At 38.3% G+C, this 20406-nt stretch overlaps 1 protein-coding gene across 12 annotated transcripts in view; it reads left to right on the forward strand.

The window, feature by feature from the left end:
• Nucleotides 1-20406, forward strand: part of Pcdh15 (protocadherin related 15) — a 535963-nt gene that overhangs the window by 311147 nt on the left and 204410 nt on the right. The window lies entirely within an intron of this gene.

A 20406-nucleotide genomic window follows, 5' to 3' on the forward strand; every position in this document is an offset into this window, starting at 1 on the left:
CATAGAAACAAGTAAAAAAAAAATTTCCCTTGAAGAGGACTAGTAGTTTAGGAAAAACTCATTGTTAGCAAGTGATAAAGCCATGTTCTTGAGTCCTTTTGTAAAAATAAACTAAGATAAAAGTTTCTTTCCTTCTCTCCCTCATTTGTTCTCTTCGTTTTCTTCCTCCTTCTTCTACCACCCCACTTGAGGATCTTACACTGCAGAAGATTGAGATACCTCAATCTTGCTCTATACACTAGCTTCAAATTCATCATCCTCCCCTCTCATCTTCCCAGATGCGGGGATCACAGATGTGCACTGAGCCCAGCACTCACAGCAGTGTTTTCTGATACCACTATGCATAGAAGAGCATTCCCGTGTCTTCTTGCACAGGTCAATGTAGATGTCATTTGTGGTTAGAATCGAGCCCAACAATAAAAATTCGTTGGGAAGAGGGGGAAGTTTACGTTGGCATTTGTCCTGCGTCATCTTCTCGTCAAACACATGAAGGATGACTCTCACAGTCTCTCACCCAAGAGCTCAGACTTACTCATCTCTTTTCCTTATGCTGTATTTCTTCCTCTGAATCACCAAATGCTCCACATTCCTACCTTCGCTGTTCCCTCCACATCTCAACTGGTTCAAAACTTTTGTGACGAAGGAAGAATTTAATTGAATTACTAGCAAAATCCACATTTCAAAGTTGTTTTAGGGGGTCAGAGAGATAGCTTTGTCTGCAAGTACTTGCCTGTCAAGCAGAAGGACCCAAATTTAATCCTCATATTAAAATAAAGGGCCAGCATGGTGGTACACATTGTTTATTCCAGAGCTTGGGAAGTAGATATGTGAGAATCTGAGTCTTATTGACCAGACTGTACTATCTGTTCAGTGATATTCAGACCAATGAGGAACACTTTTTAAAAAAAAAAATGGTGGCCAGTATCTTCGGTATGATATCCAGATTGTCCTCTGCCTTCTACATGCAATCACACAAATGTACACATGCCTGCACATCCAAACATCAAGCTACTATGAAGAATCAATACAAAACTCCTATTAAAAGACTTCAAATGTTACTAAGCATGACTCTCAGTTTCTTATCATACCTTGATCCATCATAGGCACATTACAGAATGGCAATGGCAATGGACCGTTCAGCAGTGGAGACTAGCAACTTAATTTGCAAAGCCCAGTACAAATGACAAGTCACTACCCCTTCTAAGTGTCTCAGCCTTGATAGTGACCCAGTCTACATGCTGCTGTTTTCTGTGTATATCTACTGTAGACCATGCTATATGATCCAGAATCATCCATTCTTAGCAACTTAAGGATATCTTTCTTGACCTAATTCACTTTATCAGTATTCAAATTGGCCTACATAGCTTGCAATTAAAAGCAAAACAACAGAAAAAAAATTCGCACTTGATGAGCAGCCTCTTGATTCTAGGTTTCTGATAAATGTGCAAAATGTCTTAGATTTGGTCCTCAAAATGACCTGACATCTTGGTTTTCTCCTTCCTTTCATTCTTGCAGACACTGTGTTACTCAGAACTTTGATCACAATAATTCATTCAAATGACTATTTTACAATCTCCACGCCCATTCCATTCTCAAACATATCCTTCTTCATACCACAACTATCGGCAGGCAGTGTCAAAAGTGATCATCTCTCTGTGTTAAAATATATTTGGAGGCTGGAGAGATGGTGCAGCAGTTAAGGACACTGGCTGCTCTACTAGAGGACACAGGTTCAATCCCAAAACCCACATGGCAGCTCACAACCATTTATAATCCCAGCAACTGGGGAAATGATATCCCGACTTAGCTTTCATCATGACCAGGCATCGTGTATAGACACACACACAAGCAGAACTCTCATACACACAAAAAATTAAAATGCATTTAGTTGGCTTCCAGCATACAATTCTCCAGGGATGCTTTTACTTCATTCCTTCTTTAACTCTACTTTGATAGTTCTTTCTCATTTTCTTGAATTTAAAAAATGAAAATGGGGTCTGGAGAGATGCCTCTGTAGTTAGGATCACTTACTAATTTTGCAGTGGATCTGGGTTTGGTTCCCATCACCTAGATTGGAGGCTAACAACTACTTGCAACCCCAGTTCCAGGGGACCAAATGCCACGTTATCACATCCACAGGCACCTACACGTGTGTCATACATATAAACTCTCACCTGCATACACATGTATACATAAATAAATCCTTTTTAAATTTTTTTGAAATACCTTTAGGCTAAATTTTCAAACTTCTTTTCCTGTTTGCATTTGTTACCAAAGTTCATTGAATGTTATCAGGTCATCTGTTATGTGTTCAAATTTTCTAATTTATTCATCCAGTTCAGGGGTCAAATATGACCTGATGTCTGGGTATAAGATCACTGCTTCCCTCCGAATACTAAGTAAGCATTTATTTGAATTGGCTTTTTAGCAAAGCCAGCCAAGAGATACAGGATCACTGGAATGATATGTATCATGAAGGCCTTTCAAAAAACCTACAGGGGAGTCTAAACACACTCACACATATGCGCACACACACACACACCACACACATGCACGCACTCACACATTTGATGTGTATGAGTGTTTGCTTTGGATGTTTTTATGTGCATTGAGTACATGCTGGTGTCCATGGAGGGCAGAAGAGGGGGTCAGGTTCCTGGAACTAGAGTTACAGACAGTTGTGAGCTGCCATGTTTGTGCTGGGAATTGAATCTAGATCCTCTGGAAGATCAGTCAGTGCTGTTAACTACTGAGCATCTCTCCTGACCCTCAGGAGGAACCATTTGACAATCTTTTGGGGGAGAGGGAGAGAGGTGCAGGAGTATCAGGATGTGGGAGATGGTGAGTCTTCGCTCTGTCAGTTCTGTTTAGCAGACTCCGCTGAAGCCAGAGCTTGAGGTGGTAACTGCCGGTTGGAAGGATTAGACAGGAAAAAGGTGCAGCTTGACCATAAGTAAATCAACTCCCTTTGGAAGATTTGATTCCTGAACATAGTGACAGTTAAAGCCGTTCAGCCGGCAGCATTTCAACACACACGGGGAACACTGCTCTGTTCTTCAAAGGAGTTATAGGATGCCGTCACAGCACTGCCATAGAATCCCTGAATTAATTTATCTTGGACTGAGAACTTGATGCTAACTTCCCCCATCTCAAGGAAAACAAGGACCCTCCTGTGTTTACCCCATTTGCTAAAGAGCATCTTCACTCTGCAAATTCTCAGACCTCCTCTAAAGTCACCCCTGAACTTCACTTTCTCTGTAGCCCTCACTTCCAACCAGTCAACCAAATTGGTTGCTCCCAAGATAACTCACTGTTTCCCTGCACTACCACCCCCAACCCCACTGCCTTCCACTGACCTTACCAGCTGTTGTCTCTGGCCTGCTTAGTTCTTGATTGACTCTGAAATACTCAAATTACCCTGCTAACACTCAGTTTCTTAAGGAGTCAGAATTAAGTCTTTTAGTATATGTTAATAAGAACAGAAGTATCTTTTTAAGAAGCCCCAATGCTCTAAACACAGAAAATCCAGTCCTATTTTACATTGCCTCATTAAATTTTGATCTCAGAAAACCCTTTAGAAAAAAAACACACATTTTGAAACATTTTTTACAATTAAAAATAACATCAGTCCTGACAAGTAGCCTTATCCTCTGGTGTAAAGGTGAGTTAAGCACTCTTAAATAGAACTGTAAAGTTATCATTAAGATTTTAGCTTAAAAAAGAATTTAAATGAGCCCCAATGCTGCCACTGCTAAGATTAACAGCAAACAGAGTATTATATTCTTGTTTAATAGCTGGTCTCTTTAAAATTTTACTAAGAGTAGATCAACATTGTAAGAAAGTCTGATGGCTCTGAATATAAAGAATTGAATGAAAAGTGGTCAGACCTGAAATTACACACACACACACACACACACACACACACACACTTGCACACTACACCAAATGAACTCAGCAGGTTATATTTATTTATGTATGTATTTGTGTGTCTATGGGTATAGCAATAATAATAACAAAGAGGCCACCAATTTAAGTGGAAGTTGGAGTAGCAAAGGAGGGAATGGAAGAAGGTGACATGGGAGGGGATAGACTGAGGTCAAGGAAGGGGGTAAGTGATGTAATCATATTATTTTAAAATGTTTTTAAACATTTAAAAACTTCAATGAACTACATTATAGTTATAGCTTTACTTAACTAAATATGTATTTTATTACATTTATTTAGTTAGTTATGTGTATACACAGACACACACACACACACACACACACACATTTACCACAGCACATGTATAGAATGCAAAGAGCAACTGTTAGAAATGAATTGTCTTTTGCTACCATGTGGGTCTCAGTGATTGAACTCTGGTCATGTAAAGGTGACAAGTACCTTTACATGCTGAGCCGCCTTGCCAGCCCAGATTTGTATTTTAAATCCTCATGTAAATTTAAATCTATACCATGGACACATGATGGACGGGCATTTACAGATGAGATCATGCCATGTCCATTACAAATTAATATATTTGAAAATCATAAAAGGAACAAAACTTCTTTTTAAAAATATTGATTGATTGATTGAGTGAGTGTGTATATATGTGTACTTGAGTACATGGACATGCACCATGTGGGTGCAGAAGCCAACAAAAATCTGAAGTGTCAGATCCTTGAAGCTGAAGTCACGGGCCATTATGAGCCACCTCATAGCAGCCAGGAACTGAACTCTGGTCCTCTGCAAGAGCAGTAAATTCTCTTCATCTCAGTTCCCAAAGGAACGAAGTTTCTAATGATACTTTTACCACATTATCCTTGCCAGAGACTCATGTAGCTTATACTGCAGGCTTGGGGAGAACATTTTCTGTTACAAACATAAAATTGAACCTCTGGCAGAAGCAGCACGCACAGGGCGTGCAAGGGTCTGCACAGGTCTCTGTGTATATATTATGTATATATTATGGCTTCCAGCTTAGTGGTTTTATGGGATTCCTGAGTATGTGAACAAGTGGGTCTCTGATTCTTGTGCCATCTCTTGGGCTTTTTTCCTTCTGTTGTTTTGTCTTTTCCAACTTTGATGTGACAGTTTTTGTCTTATCTCATTATAATTTATTTTGTTATAGTTTTAAAAATGAATGAATAAAAGCTTGTATTTCTGATCCAAGAAACAGAGAGACTCAAAATATACTACCAGTTTGTGAGTGATGCCAATATTATATTGATAGCTTTTTAAATATAAATATATAAAAAGTTAGGTATTACAATATCTCAGTGCATAACATTCTTGATAGAAAAATGTCTTCTCTGACCATTGAATTAATGTCAAAATACATGTTTAGTTTTATGGAGGAATGTCAGAAAAATGTGAAATAATCTCTACATATAGACCAATCTTAAAATTATTTTAAATTTATATTTTAAGTTAGCCCAACAAAAAGTACTTTATTTTTTATTTTTTGGAGGATTTAACAAAAACATGCTTTAACAATTCAGTCATCCTCTAATGCCACACTGTATTCTATCATATTTGCAAACACTTCAAGCAGACATGTTCCATCCTATGCAGAGTAGTCTAAGTCAGCCCCTGAATGTGACATTATTGTATGGATCACATCTCCTGCAATTTTCTTGAAAATTTAACATAAAGATTTTTGGGAAATTCTCTATCATTTTATATGTTTCAAAGCCTTAAGAAAAATGCCATGCCATATTGCATATTAAAAATAGGAGGAAGGGAGGAGATGGAAATTTTTAATAAAAAAATGAGAAAAAAAAGAAAAAATATATTTCAGTTTCTCCTGAAAGAGAAACTCATGATAATAATTCCATACAAGGGCATTTTGTGTGCATCTCTTGGAGATATTTTGATCCACATAAGGCATTAACATCTTCACAGAGCCATAGAGTTTAAAGATTTTGTTTTATATGCTGTGGAGTAACTTTAGGACAGACGAGAGCCTTGAAGTCCACAGTGTCCCAGCCCTTCCAACAAGACCATATGCAGCAGGGACATGAGGGAGTGATGTACTCTCTTAGCTCTCTAGTGTCTCTGTATTGTTTGTTGCCATGACTACAAGACCACACTTTCTCTAGGTAGCCACATCCTCGACTGTGTGACAAAGATGGTCATAGCAGGCAGAGAGAGAATCCCTATGTTCCAATACAGTATCATCTTTAACCAAACATAGGCGATCCTGAATGGCATGCATAGAGCAGCGGCACTATGCCTTGAGAAAAAGACACGTTGGATTTATTTTCCTTCTATGTTGAGTGCCTTCCACAGGCTTTGTCATGTCTACTTTGAAAGCATGGCACTTCCCATTTTTCTGAGGATATTCCTGGGTCTATCTTTTTGCATTCTTCTTTCTTTTATTTTTATTCATTTTACATACCAACCACAGTTCCCCGGTGAATTTTAGCTGCGTTCTATCTGTAAATGAAAGTGAGAGATTCTATTTGCTTTATGCCAGGAGACTGGTATGTGAGCCACAGGGGAAAAAAATGTGCATTGTCTAATGGACATGGCATACGGAGTTTTGTTGTTTAGTTAACCTTGGTTTGGTTTGTTTTTATATTTTTATATTAAACATAGTTAAACCATTCTGCTCTTTTAAGGTTAAGTGAAAACAGAACTAATTTGAGTTCTGTGTTGAAATAGAACATTTGCAGAGATAACGACTTATAGCTGAGATTTCTGTGAAATTTTTCAATCCTACCTTTAATAACTAGAAAGTAAGAATCTTGCTTTTTGTTTTGTTTTTTAAATGATGCTTACAGTGTGTTTGAATGTCTTGACGCTGTTTATGGCTTCACTTACTGCCAGCTTTTGTTGATGAAAGCTTAAATATGCAAATGCCATTATTTCCCTGTGATTCCGATCGAAGAAACAAAAATGCTGTTCCTGAGAAACACTTGACAAGCAGCGAGCGGGAGTTAGTTTTCTACTGAAATTAATGTGAGCTCCATCGATCTGGAGAAGAGTCTGGAGAGAGTCCCACTCTCATCTCCTAGGACTGCAGCTGAGAAAACAATTTTTTAAAAATCAGTGGTTATTTACACTGGAAGGTTTTAATTTACCCAAGAAACCCGAAGAATTCAATTACGTGCCTCTTGTGCTTACTGCAAATATAGTTTTAAGATACAAGATTCACAAAACCAATCATTCAAAAAATCGTACAACTAAGTATCTTTTCCTCCTTCTGCTTCCCTGCTCGTACACATGGCTCCTTACACACATGGCCCCTCACACACATGGCCCCTCACACGCATGGCCCCTCACACATGGTCCATTTGCACACATGACCTACTCACAAACATGACCCATTTGCACACAACATGACGCACTCCAGGGAAGAAGCAGACTTTTTTTTAAAGTGCTGCAGCTTAAGAAAACAAACTAGAGAGAGGGAAACAGAATTATCTAGCAATAAAAATTGACTCAGCTCTTCAATAGAGCTGGTCCCTCCCTTCCTCCAAACTAAAAGTAGTTCATTTTGATTTGGGTAATCAAATGGGTAGAAAGCACGGCACACTTGATTGCCACACTTGATTGTCCCTGATTGAATACTGCTGAGTGATTTGGACCCGAAAGCCGCCTGTGTGAGGCAGGACGGAAAAATGCAAAGACTGGGACAAAACGCAGCTAGCTAAAAGTCACCCAGAAGTTTACACGTTCTCTACCCTCTTCCTTTATGTTTGCCCTTTAAAATATGTCATGTAGTCACAAATCCAATCATATACACGTTATTTATTTCATACATAGATTTAAAACATATTTCTTATTTTTGCTTGGTTCCTATTTCCTTCTTCCTTTTCCCAACTTTTCTTACCTCTTGCTTTCCACGTTTTGCGCTATAGAGTCATATAGGATACAGGATTACATAAGGCATATAATTGTCTAGGTGAACATTTGCATATAATTGACACATAAACATGCCATTTTTCTCTAGTCCATAAATGTGCATGGGATATTTTAATCGTAAGTTTCTTTTGAAATAGCATAAAAGGCACAGAAACAATTGTTACAAAAAACTTTTGGATGAACTTGCCAGCCTGATGTCACATCATCATCAAAGACTACAACTTACAATTCTTATAAAAAGCAAGTTTTATTTTTTTGTTCTTTATTTTTGTGTGTGTGTGTGTGTGTGTGTGTATGTGCATAGCTACAACTCAAACACTCAAAGTAAAAAATCATTTGGCGCATCCTACATTCTAATAGCCCTATGACTACTGTCAGCTCCCACTAGTCCGCTAACAGAGCCCTTGTGAACATGACCCACAGGCCAGGTTTCATGCTAACGTAGAGCACTGGCTAGCCCTAGAGCACTGGCTAGCCCATATCCACAGTTCAGATTCTGTGGTAACATAGAGCCCTTGTTAGCACAGTCCAGGTCCCCATGCTAATCACATAGTCACAGTCTAGGCGTATTTGTCGTCCCTTTAGGGTCCACAAGTTGGAGCATGCACCCTTGGCTTTTCTGTGACTCTGACTTTTTTTTTTCAGTATTCCAGGACATATTTTTAACACACATTCCCAGCAGTGAGTTTGGCTATTATTTCTCAATAATCAGGGCCTGTAAATCAGTTTTCTGGCAAGAACACTCGGAGGGCAGAGAACTTACTTTACCTCGTACAGCAAACTTTACTCTGGATACTTTGAAGCTGTTGCTTCATTAAAGGCAGCTCATTGCTTCAGCTCTTAGGGCTCTTGCAGAGGATATGGTCCAGTTCCCAGCATCCATACTGGGTGCCTCACAACCCCCCATAACTCTAGTTCCAAGATGTAAAAGGCCTTCTTCATGCCTCTGCACTGTTCCCACACATATACACATCCATAAAAATACATATTTTTAAAAAGAACCTTACTGAACTACTTAAAAATAATATAAATCCCCTTTCCTCATTCATTTCAACCATGTATTTTAAACATGATGTATGAACAAACTATCATTATTGTTCCTTAGTGGCAATTTCTTAACATCATTCTACATCAATTGATTGCTATGTTACTAGGTGTTTTCTTTAAGAAAACACCTCTTTTCCCTCATGAATGTATTCATGTATTGATTTATATCAATATGAAGTACATATTTCAACTTTATTCAAAGGCTTATAAGCCATTGGTGTTAATGTAGCACAGTGTAACACACGCTGAAATAATAGGGCACAATTTCTTCCAAATTACCTGTGGATTAGTTCACATGACAGATGTTTCTTCTCTAAATCCTTGAGCTGAGAAAGTGTGAGATCAGGTTGTCACCATAGTCAGGGTCCAAAAAACCCTCCCTGTATCCTCACCTGTCACTGTGTGGGGGAGACAGGAGGAAGATCCCGTTCCTAGTCTTCCTCATACAAGGACACAGTTCCACGCATGATGCGTCCCTCCTACAGACAACCCTATGGGGCCTAGGCTTTGTGTGCGGGGTTGTAAGAGGATGTAAATTTAGGTCACAGCCCCATCGCTGTCCTTTAGCTTGAAAGTTATTCTCATGACTCTGTTCAAAGAAGACCTTGTGTTTCCTTATTACGTCCTCGCCATTCTCTGGACACTGCTATTTTCTGTTCTAACAAGAAATTTCACACTTGTTTTATATTTTCTTATGTCAGCCATGGACTAAGATATATGAAACGCTCGGATTTATATGATTATAGAGTATTATTTATTCAAACATGCATATAACATACACTGCATATACATTCATACGCATAAACACACATACATACATATATATATAAGCACACACAGATGCACATACACATGTACACATAAACGCACCCTTAAATATGAGGGTGGAGTGTGATAGCTCAACACTTGTATTGAAACATGCTGGTCAAATAAATCACGCTGCTTCCTCTTCCACTAATTGCTACCCCAGCCTTACACGCATACTGCCTGAGCACCAGGTTTCATGTCATGAGCTCTTCACACAAATGTAGAGGACCTCACTATGCTACAGAATTCTAGACGACTCCTCCGATCTCACTGTATTTTGGATCCCATTATCTTACACGCCCTGGCTCCTACCTGTATTAATAACCATTTCACCCAGATCAACATTCAGCTTCCACATCTGAGAATGTGGCATTTCTCTTTGACTTACTTTATCGTAGCCCCCTCGTCCTGTCACAGTTACTGTTTGTCATTCCTAATAGACTGAGTAGTATCAGTTACATCCGCTGCTCTCTTCATCTCTTCATCCATGAACGCCGAAGTTCCTGCTTTGGCTGCTAGACGTAACACTGTAACAAACTCGCTTCCATGTGCTGATTACATTTTTCCTTTTGATACCCCAAATTCTGACTGTCGACCTAATTCAGGTGTCTGAGGACTCTACACATTCCTCTTGGTGGATGGGCTGATTTTTAGGCACAGCACTAACCTGTGAGTGCCCTTCACTTGAGTTGACTGCCAGCATTTCCTTTTATTTTCGAACTGAAATCCTGAATGTGACAAGAGTGTGCCTTTGATTTTTTTTTTTATTTCTTTTATGACTCCTGAGTCAGCTCCTGTTCATTTATCAGTTGATATTTTCTCTGGGTTTGCCTGGTGAGAAATGTCCATTCACATCATTTGCCCAATTTTGATCAAATCAGAAGTGTTTGATGTGGTTCAAGTTCCTTCCCCATCCTCTGTGTGACTTCTCCTTCGTGTGGGTAGATGGCAACACCTTCTCTCATTCATGACAGACTTTATGAAAAAGCTTCTGAGGTCGATGGACTCATACTTGTCCATTTGGCTTTTGTGCTTGTGTCTTTGATATATTTTCACCTGTCTTTATTACCTATACTGGCTTTCTGGGAAGTGTGCCCATGTTTTTGGCTAGTCACTTTATAGTCTCAAATGTGACATCTGGGTCTTTAAGCCACACTGGATTCCTGTGGGTGTTTGTGTCAGATTTCATTCTTCTGCATATTGAAATTCACTTTCCCCAGTGCCGTTTATTGCAGTGGTTCCTCCTGGAGCACTCTTTCTGGCAACCTTATAAAGAACCTCTTGGCTGTTGATGTGCAGGCTTGTTTCTGTGTTCTTGGTGCTGTGCCACTGGTCCCCTTGTCAGTTATTAACCTCACTAAAATGCTGTCTCTCTGATTCCATCAGAGCCCTGTATCATCACACCAAGGTGTTGTGTTAACGCTCGATCTGTTCTTGGAAGACTCCGTTGGCTTTTTGAAACCTTCAAGACTCCCATATTAATTTAAAATAGCCTTTTTTATTTCTGTGATGAATACCATAAATATTTTAGTGGGAATTGCAATTCAATATGCAAATCACCCTGGATAAAATAACAAAATAGCTGTAATTTTTTTCTAAAATAGCCAAAAAAGATATGTGTGTGTGTGTGTGTGTGTGTGTGTGTGTGTGTGTGTGTACTTATCAGTAGCTTGTCTGTTTTATCATAGAGAGAACATCAGCATCCTTGGTTAAATTGATTATGGTGGACTTACCATAACCATTATAAATGGGATACTCCCTTTCTAAGGTCAATGTTGGCTTGTGAAAGGGATCCTAAAGTTTACATTAGTCTATCACATACAAAAATATTTTGGCAGTGCCCTTCTATTTTCTATATTTAGAATCATTGCGTCTGCCCATCTGCAAATAAGAATAATTTGACTTCCCACTGCCTTTATTCTTTCTCATCAATAATGGCACTAAGACTCCATGAAGCATGTTTGTTTAGAGTAGACACTATGTTCTTCTCCCCATCCAAGAAGCATGTTCAGCTTTGATTCATTCAGTGTGATACTGGTGATAAATTTTTTATACACAGTATGTATTGTATTTCATATGTGTTACATATATACATGATTTGTTCAGAGTTTTATCATGAAAATGTTGGATCTTATTGAATGTTTTTCTTGTATCTATTGATATCATTTTGTTATTGAAATGCTAAGATGTGTAACATTTATTAATTTGTTATAAATCTCAACTTGAGGCTTTGAGTTAAATCTACTGGATCTTGAAAAATTGTTTTTTTTTTTTCATGTGCTTTTAGGTTGTTTTTTTCATTGACCTTAAGATTTCTTTGTAAACATTTTTTGATAACTTTTGGTTCTGCGTCCATTAAGTTTCTGTGGTCTTAAATATTTATTTAGTTATTTACTTGTTTACTTATTTATTTATTTGTCGTGTTTCTGATATTATTTGGTGTTTTCAAGGTCGAGTCAACTTCAAAATGAGTGTTAAGGAATGCCCTTTTGTTTTATTTTGTTTTCTTGTTGCTTTTAAACGTTAAGAAAAACAGTGTAGGGTGTTTTGTTGGTGTTTGCCTTCAGTAAAGGTCAGCTATGAACTCCTGGTTTTCTCTCTAATGAGAAAATTCTTGTTTCTGATTCAATCTTGTTTTTCTGTGGTTGAAGTTTTCAGGTTGTCTCTTTGTGCTGGTTATGTGTACGCCGGAATTTATCACATATTGCTTTTCCAGGAAGTTGTTCTTTACAGTTTCAGTGATACTTTGTATTTCTGTGTATCAGTGACTTTCCTGTGTTTGGATGTTTGACACCTTTTGTTTTTTCATTGCTCATTTTATCCCATAATAGCCAGAGATGATGTCTGATATGACGTCTATCATTTTTGTTAACTGAAAAAAATGGTTTGTGGCGGGCAATGTGATCAATTCTAGAGAACTATCCATGTGCTCCTGAGATAAAAATGTATCTGCCTGTTGATACTTGAAGTGATGTGGTCTGTGACTCCCAGGTCAAATGTTTGACTTGAACCTGCTGCTTTGCTTGAGTGTCCTGTCCTGTGGTTAAAGTGGAGCCATGACGTTCTAAACTATTCTTTCATCTAAGGCCATGCTTCCCCCAGACCTAATAATGTTGATTTTTTTAATAGGGTAATTAATGTTAGGTGCGTAGAGGGTTCTTGCTAAATTGATTCATTGATCTATGTACATAAACACGCACAGATATATAATGTACTTTTCTGCATGTCTTTACACAGTTCTCTCTAAGTCCATTGTATTTTACATACAAACAACAGTTCCTGTTTTCCTTATTTCCTCTTCAAGACATATCCTTTTAAATCGCTTTATTTTGTAAATCCAGTGTGTTCTAACTAGTAAGTCTCTTGTAGTAGCTTATCTTGAAATCTTACATGAGTTTTCTTTTGGGTGAATTATTTAAAGACACACTTCCAGTCTGTATCTTTTAATTGGAGAATGCGATTGTTTTATGTTCGGTGTTACGACTGGCAGGCAGAAACTGACTAGCACTCTGCTCATTGTCTTCTGCTTGGTTGGGGATCCCTTGCTCTCTTCCTGTCCTACTTATTTTGGTAATTTGCAGCTTTTATTGTGTTTTCCTTGATTTTGGTAAAAGTTGATTCTTTTCTTCTCTTGTGTATATTTGTCTCTTTGTTGATTTCACAGTGTTCCATGTTTTAATCTCTCTCTCTCTCTCTCTCTCTCTCTCTCTCTCTCTCTCTCTCTCTCTCTCTCTCTCTCTCTCAGACATTGAAGTCCTTGAATGTCTGTACCAACACACCAGATACTACTGAAAGATTCCCTTTATGTTTGTGTTGAAAAATATTTCTTGCTTAAAATTCTGAAGGTTAAAGTTTTGAATATGTCAATCATTTTCCACCTAATCTGTAATGTTTATTCTGAGAAATCTGCCCTTAACCTAATTGGACTCTATATAATACCACACAGTTTATTTTACTCGTTCTTTTTAGATATTGAGTATATTATATTTCAGACAGGATATATTATTGTCAAATGTATTTTTGGCCTTTCGGGTTCTATATATAAATATTCCAGGAATGAGGAAATTCAAGGTTTCATTTTGCTCAGTTTCCCAGGTCACTTTCCTTGTCTTCAGCATGTGGAATTCTTATAATTTGAAATTTTGCTCATGTGGTTCTGCCTCATTCATCTTGGGTGTTTTCTTCTTGTCATTTGGAAGGGTGGGTGTTGTTTTTCAAGACAAGGTTTCTTGCTGGAACTCACTCTGAAGACAAGGCCAGCCTAGAACTCACAGAGATCCACCTTCTTCTGCTTCCTGAGTGCTGGAATTAAAGGTGTGTGCCGTCACAGTTTTTATTGGCATTTTCTAAAACTTTAATTCCAACTGACAGAACATTAAAGAGGCATTCTTTCTTCTGCTTGGTCTGCTCTGTTGGTGAGGGACTTGCTGATGTCATTCCTTTGACTTCATAAGTTCATCAGTCCAAAATTCCTGCTTCTTGAACATGATCTCAGTTTCTTGGTTGAATTTCTTATTTGTACCATTCTATTTTTAAATTATTTACATAATCTAGTATTTTACAGACTTTTCATATAATCAGTTTTTAAAAGACTCTTTTTAGGCATTCAATTTTTTCCTTTCTTTTTTTCTTTTTACCTTTTTTGGTTTTGTTGATGAAATGTTTTGCATTCCCTTTGAGCTAACACATGTCCTTGATTTGTATACTACTAACTTTGTTATTTGTCTATCTGTCAGAGCGGTTTGTTGATTTATAGAGTTTTCACAGTAAATAACTCTCTCTCTCCTAAAGATATATTTTAAGGTATAGATTTGGTTTCATTTGAAGGTCATGATACATGCACAGCAGTGAGTCAGAACATCGTCCACTTTGAAAGGCCCGGAACACTGTGAACACTGTAATATCCCGGGAAGACATGCACAGAACTGTGGGAGTGGAGCATCCCTCTGCCACAAGTATACAGTGCATATCTCTGTCTCTACAGGCTAGTGCAGATATAGCATAATGACTCTAGTTGCCAGCTATGGCAGGGACCAGTTTAGTTTTCATGAGTTGAACAAGGTAAACTTACTCTAGTTGGCCTCAAGTATGTGTGTTGTAGCTTGAATGGCATCCAGCAGGGCAGAAGGTTGCCTTGATATGATGCATATGTCTGCCTTTGAAGATATAATAGTCAGAGATGCCCTGAATGTCTGTGGGTCATGGAAAAAAACTGAGTCAATACTGCACACGAGAGATTTGTGCATGGCTATTTGTGGGTGCATTGTTGGCATTGGTCGTCTCATGGTACTCTCCAGCTGCAGCCTATGGAGGAAGAAGGGATAGATGGAGTATGAGAAGGAGCAAGTAGACCTATATGCAGTGACCTATATGGAGCCCCTGGTGTGTGTTCCGAGAGCTATACCCTTAGGCGATCTCATCATGTGAACACCACCATGTATTTACAGTCTAAAATGCCTATAAGATCACCTGTTGATAAAACTTTATGAAGCCACCAGTGTACTGGTAGCCTGTTATTCAGAAGAACAGTCCATGTGGAACACAGCTGGACTTCCTTTAAGCAAAATTAGTTACCATTAAAAAAAAAAAATCAGACGACTAAATTAAATTTCAAAGGAATTGTTATGGCTGTCTATGAAATGCTACCTTTAAATCATGTAAAAACTTGGAGATTAGTTGATATACAATATCCACACTAAGTCTGGAAATTATATTTTGTGAAAAGAAGCCATTATTTGTTGGTGTGAATATGGGGAAGAAGAAATGAGCAGTGTTGTTTTTGCAATATTCTACACAACTGAAAATATGAAATTAAAATAAAAAGAGTTTCAGAAAATCAATTTAAAAGTTTGGGGTAATATCAAATGTGAAATTCGTTTTGGATATCTACTCTGGAATGAGTGTGTTTGTTTCCCCCAAATTAATGGGTTGAAGCCTAAATTATCAATGATGGTATTTGTAAGGTTTCTGAGAAGCAATTTAGTCTTGTATATAGAGGACTCATGAAGGGAATTATTGTCCTGAAAGTCAAAGAAACCAGAAGTCTGGATTCCCACTGTGGGCCAGTACAACACTCATTCACAAACCAGGGAGAGGGAAGAGCACCCTCAGTAGACACTAGGTCTGTTTTTGGACTGACTCAGAACTTTTAGTCCTTAGATCTATGAGAAAATATCATCACACTCCAGCCTGAGCTCGCAACACATCTACTGAAGAAATTGTCTGGGTGGTTTGAGAGATGATTTGGAATAAGAATATATTTGTTACTTTTCCTATTTTGTTTTTGTGATCAAAATGCCTAACCTAAACAGCGTAAGGAAGAAAGATTTATTCTGGGCTCAGGGAGTTCAGTCCATGGTGGCTTTTGCCTATGAATTTTGACAGAAGTGTGAGTGAGGGGGGAGATTATTCACTTCCATGGAGACAGAAAGAAAGCAGGGGTAGCAAGAATCAGCAATCCCTAAATTCCTGCTACAGGAGACCTGCTTCCTCCTACTTCGTAGAACATACTTCATAAAGCTTCCAGCATCTCCCAGTCAGAGCCCAACCCTTCCAACACATGAAACTTTGCAAAGATGCTTCTTTTCCAAGCCTGTAACAACAGGAGCTAGAAAACCCAATTGTACTCGATTAACAAAGCAGGTAATGAGATTGATATTGAGCAAAATATGGAAAGGATGTTCATTAGTGTAGACTGTAGACATTCACAAAGAAGGCTTGCAATTGATACATACAGTTGAGTGAATAGGGTGTTGAATGAGAGCTGGGAAATTAGCAATCTGGAACAAAGCAGCTACCATGGGATTCACACCTTGAAAAGAGGATACTCTCACTATAGAATCTGGATTCTAACAAGAGAGAGGTAAAAAGCGTCGAGGACAGTGAGCCGTATATGACTTAAAGAATTCTTTAACTTTCAAAACTCAATATTTTATGAACTTGGAAGTAGAGATTACAGTTCTCAACAGACAAGAAGTTTGTGTGGTTTCAGGACTGTGATGTGTACGATCTAAAGCATCCTGTGGATATAAAAGAGTGGTTAATTTGAGTATTTCTGTTAATTTTACATTTAGTTTGCTGATTGTTCTTGAGAGCCCTACGCAGTTAGAACTGCAAGCGCATTAAGAATAGATTAAGTTCCACTGTGTTCCAAAATGACCAATTTTGTGTATTAGAAAAAAAGAAAATTGAAACTAGACCTTATAACCATTGTCTCAAATCTTCCAAAATCCAGAGTCTTTCCTTTTTAAGGTTCCTGGTTTCCAGGCATTTCCCAACATGGGACAAATAAACAGAGACCCACTTTAACCACTATTTATTTCTGAGTATTGCACACACTTAGTTTAAATTCTGCCCCTTTCTAATCCTGTCAGCAAATGCTCTGCTTTGGCTTTCCAGCTGAAAGCATTTCATATGCCTTCCTTCTCATAGATTGTGTACCACACCATTCCAAAAAAGTAAAAAGAAGCATTCGAGGAATTACCACCTTCCAGTGTGTTATTTTCTACATCATTATATTTTGAAGCATATTTTTATTTTGTCACATATTTAGGTACAATACAAATTTCAGAATTATGTGTTACATATAATATTTACTTCACGTATTTTGAATATTTAATAAGTAGATCCTTTGAGTGCTTATTTTGAAAAGTGATTTTTATATCAACACCCCTGCACCTAAACAGGGTATACACGTTAATCTACACCAAAATATATTCATGATGATGTCGTTTGTTCAAAGGCCCAACAGTATAACAGCAGGAGTAAGCACATGTTGAAGGACACTAATTCAGCAGGTGTGTGGTGCATTTGCATACATGTAGATAAAATATCCAACATATTAAAGAAAACACATTAAGGAGAAGAATCTTTCAAAAAGAGGAAGAAACTATTTTACTAAACCGAGTTTTAGTTCTTGCCCTCAAGTACTTAATAGCGACTGTCAGGGCCTGTTTGCCTCAGTGAGAGAGAAACTCATCTAAATCCATTGATCTTGTATCTCCTTAGAGTCCCCACAGGCTGGTACTTTGTCTTAATATACTCCGAAATGGATAGCATCATTCTCTGTGTTAAGGTGCACTCTGCCAGGTGGCATTTGATGGCTCTGTTCCTCTATAACTTGACAGAATACTGTATATAGATTTGCTTATTTTTCACAATTCTTTTCTAGACTCTGAAGACATTGCTTACTTGAGTATTTTTGGGAGTTTTTGTGCCCCTGAAATGTGTACATGTATGCATAGAATAACAATTGACTTTTTTAAAAATAAAAAAAGATGACATGAATTTGAAAGAGCAAGGAAGGGCGTATGGGAGGACTCAGAAAGAGGAAAGGGAAGAGGAGAGGTGGTGTAATTATATTGGAAGCTTTAAAATAAAAGAACCCAGCACTCGGGAGGCAGAGGCAGGCAGATCTCTGTGAGTTCGAGGCCAGCCTGGTCTACAAGAGCTAGTTCCAGGCCAGGCTCTAAAAAAGCTGCAGAGAAACCCTGACTCAAAAAAAAAAAAGAAAAGAAAAGAAAATGAAGATGACAATTTCATAAGAGATGAATTAAGCCGTCTGGCTGAATTGACTATAAAGAGTTGTTTACAAAGGTACTGTTTGTTCTTCCAGCAATAATTAAAGAAAACCCTAACTCTATTCTAGCCATTAAATTGAACGTATATCAGCAAATTAATAGCTAAATACCATCACTTGCTATCCTATCTGTTCAATGTCAACAGCATTCAGTCACTTAGCTTGAGGTCAGTGGCCAACAAACACCAGTCATTGTCTTCTGTGTACCAAGCTAAGGAGCTCTTGGAGCTTCCCCCACACCGACTGAGCAGGTTCTGCCTCTCTCAGCTCTCCACTCCTGCCTGGATTGCTTCCTATGGGCCAGCATTTCTCCTACCCCGTGTTCAAGCAAGCACCGGAGTTTCATACACTAAGTTATGCTGTCCCGAACGGTTGTTTGTGAAGGGGAATTTACCATCATCTCTAGATGTTCTTCCTGAATTATTTCACAGGGACCTGAAAATTCTGCATTCAAATCTCTTGGCCCTTTGCTCCCCAATAATGTAAACAGAGCAAGCAGGGGTTAATCTCTGTTGCTCATCCCTGAACTTCCGGTGTTTGACGTAGGTGAAATGCCTAATAACTATGAGGCAAGTTAAGGAGCAGATACGGTACTCATTATTTAGCTTTTTAAAACTTAGGTATCTTACCTCAGAATAGATGACAGCCAGGGACCAACCTGATAGCTAACTCCAGAGCCTCCCAGTGGATTCCATGTCAAAAAAAGATATGGACACTTTTATTATATATTTGTTTTATTATTTGTTGTTATTATAATTGATATTGCACTTTCCAAACTCTTAAAAAAAGGGGGCTCATTTTTCACTGGACTTGCGTAAAATAAATATGTTAGAAATATTTTTGCAATAAGGAGGAGTGATTCCTACTTATTACACGAAAAATGTATGATATGACTAAACTTTCCATTTTCAAGAAAAACACTAATTATTAGAGCACCAAGTGAAATGAAATTTATGCCCTGGTAATGCTGAAGCATGCTTGGGCAGCCCATATATGGCAGTTCTGTTGAACTTGTCCATATTGGGCTTGATGATCTAAGTTGATGAGGACAACTGATCAGTTCTCTTCCTCAAGAGGCACCAGATGGTTGTGAGCCACCATGTAGATGCTGGGAACTGAACTCAGTACCTTTAGGAAAAGCAGGCAGTGTTCTTAACCTTTGAGCCATCTCTCCAACCCACCAAGTACTCTGGTTGAAAGGAAGGTAGAAATAATAGCATAAGTGAACTCTTCTGCATGTTTTATTTACCAATAAAATTCCTGTCAACCTCAGATAAAACTAAAATTTACCAACACCCCAAAAGAATGATGCAAATAAAGTTGCACGGTATCCACAGTTCCTTCATTCCCAATATTATAAATTGTGGTCACTCCTGCACATTAAAGGATTCATGGGCCAGCCAGTGAGATGGTTCAGCGGGGAAAGCTGCTGCCACCAAGTCTGGTGACTGGAGTTAGATATCCAGGACCCTCATATCGGAAAGAGAAAACTGATTTGTGCAAGTTGTCCTCTGACCTCCACACCCACACTTCATCACATATGCCCCTCATCAATTAAAATAAATAAATAAATAAATAAATAAATAAATAAATAAATAAATAAATAAATAAAGCGTTTCAGAGATAAGATTCTACACCCAGAGATGTGGAACCCGCTACAGGTTGATCTGCCAATAGAAATGGCTTTTATGTCCAGTGGGGCATGGATGGCATACTGGACTGTGATTGTCTGATCCACTTAATATCCTGCTAAGGAATTCCAGTGACCACCTTATTCCTGGGTCCTCCAACTCCAAGGCAATAATAGCTGCCAGATCACAGCCTGGTATCTGGTCAGTAACAGGCAAGAGTTTATCTCACCCAAGGAATAGGCTGTGTCTGAACAGTGACCCACGGAGAAGGTTCTTCTCACCCCAAGGATAATCCCCTCACCCTAGAATAAGATCAGAGAAGTCCCTTGACATTCTTTGAGCAGCACTGAGATTTCATTCTCCAATTATGACTTCCCTTTGATATTCCTCAGACAGCCACCAGAGTCCCCTTTCCACCCATGACTTCATTGGGGAATTTGATGGCGCTTCGTAAAAGGAAAGTATTAAATGTTTTGAAATGGGCAAGCATAGACC

Source organism: Arvicola amphibius, chromosome 9 (genome assembly GCF_903992535.2).
Source record: "Arvicola amphibius chromosome 9, mArvAmp1.2, whole genome shotgun sequence".
Lineage (NCBI taxonomy): Eukaryota > Metazoa > Chordata > Mammalia > Rodentia > Cricetidae > Arvicola > Arvicola amphibius.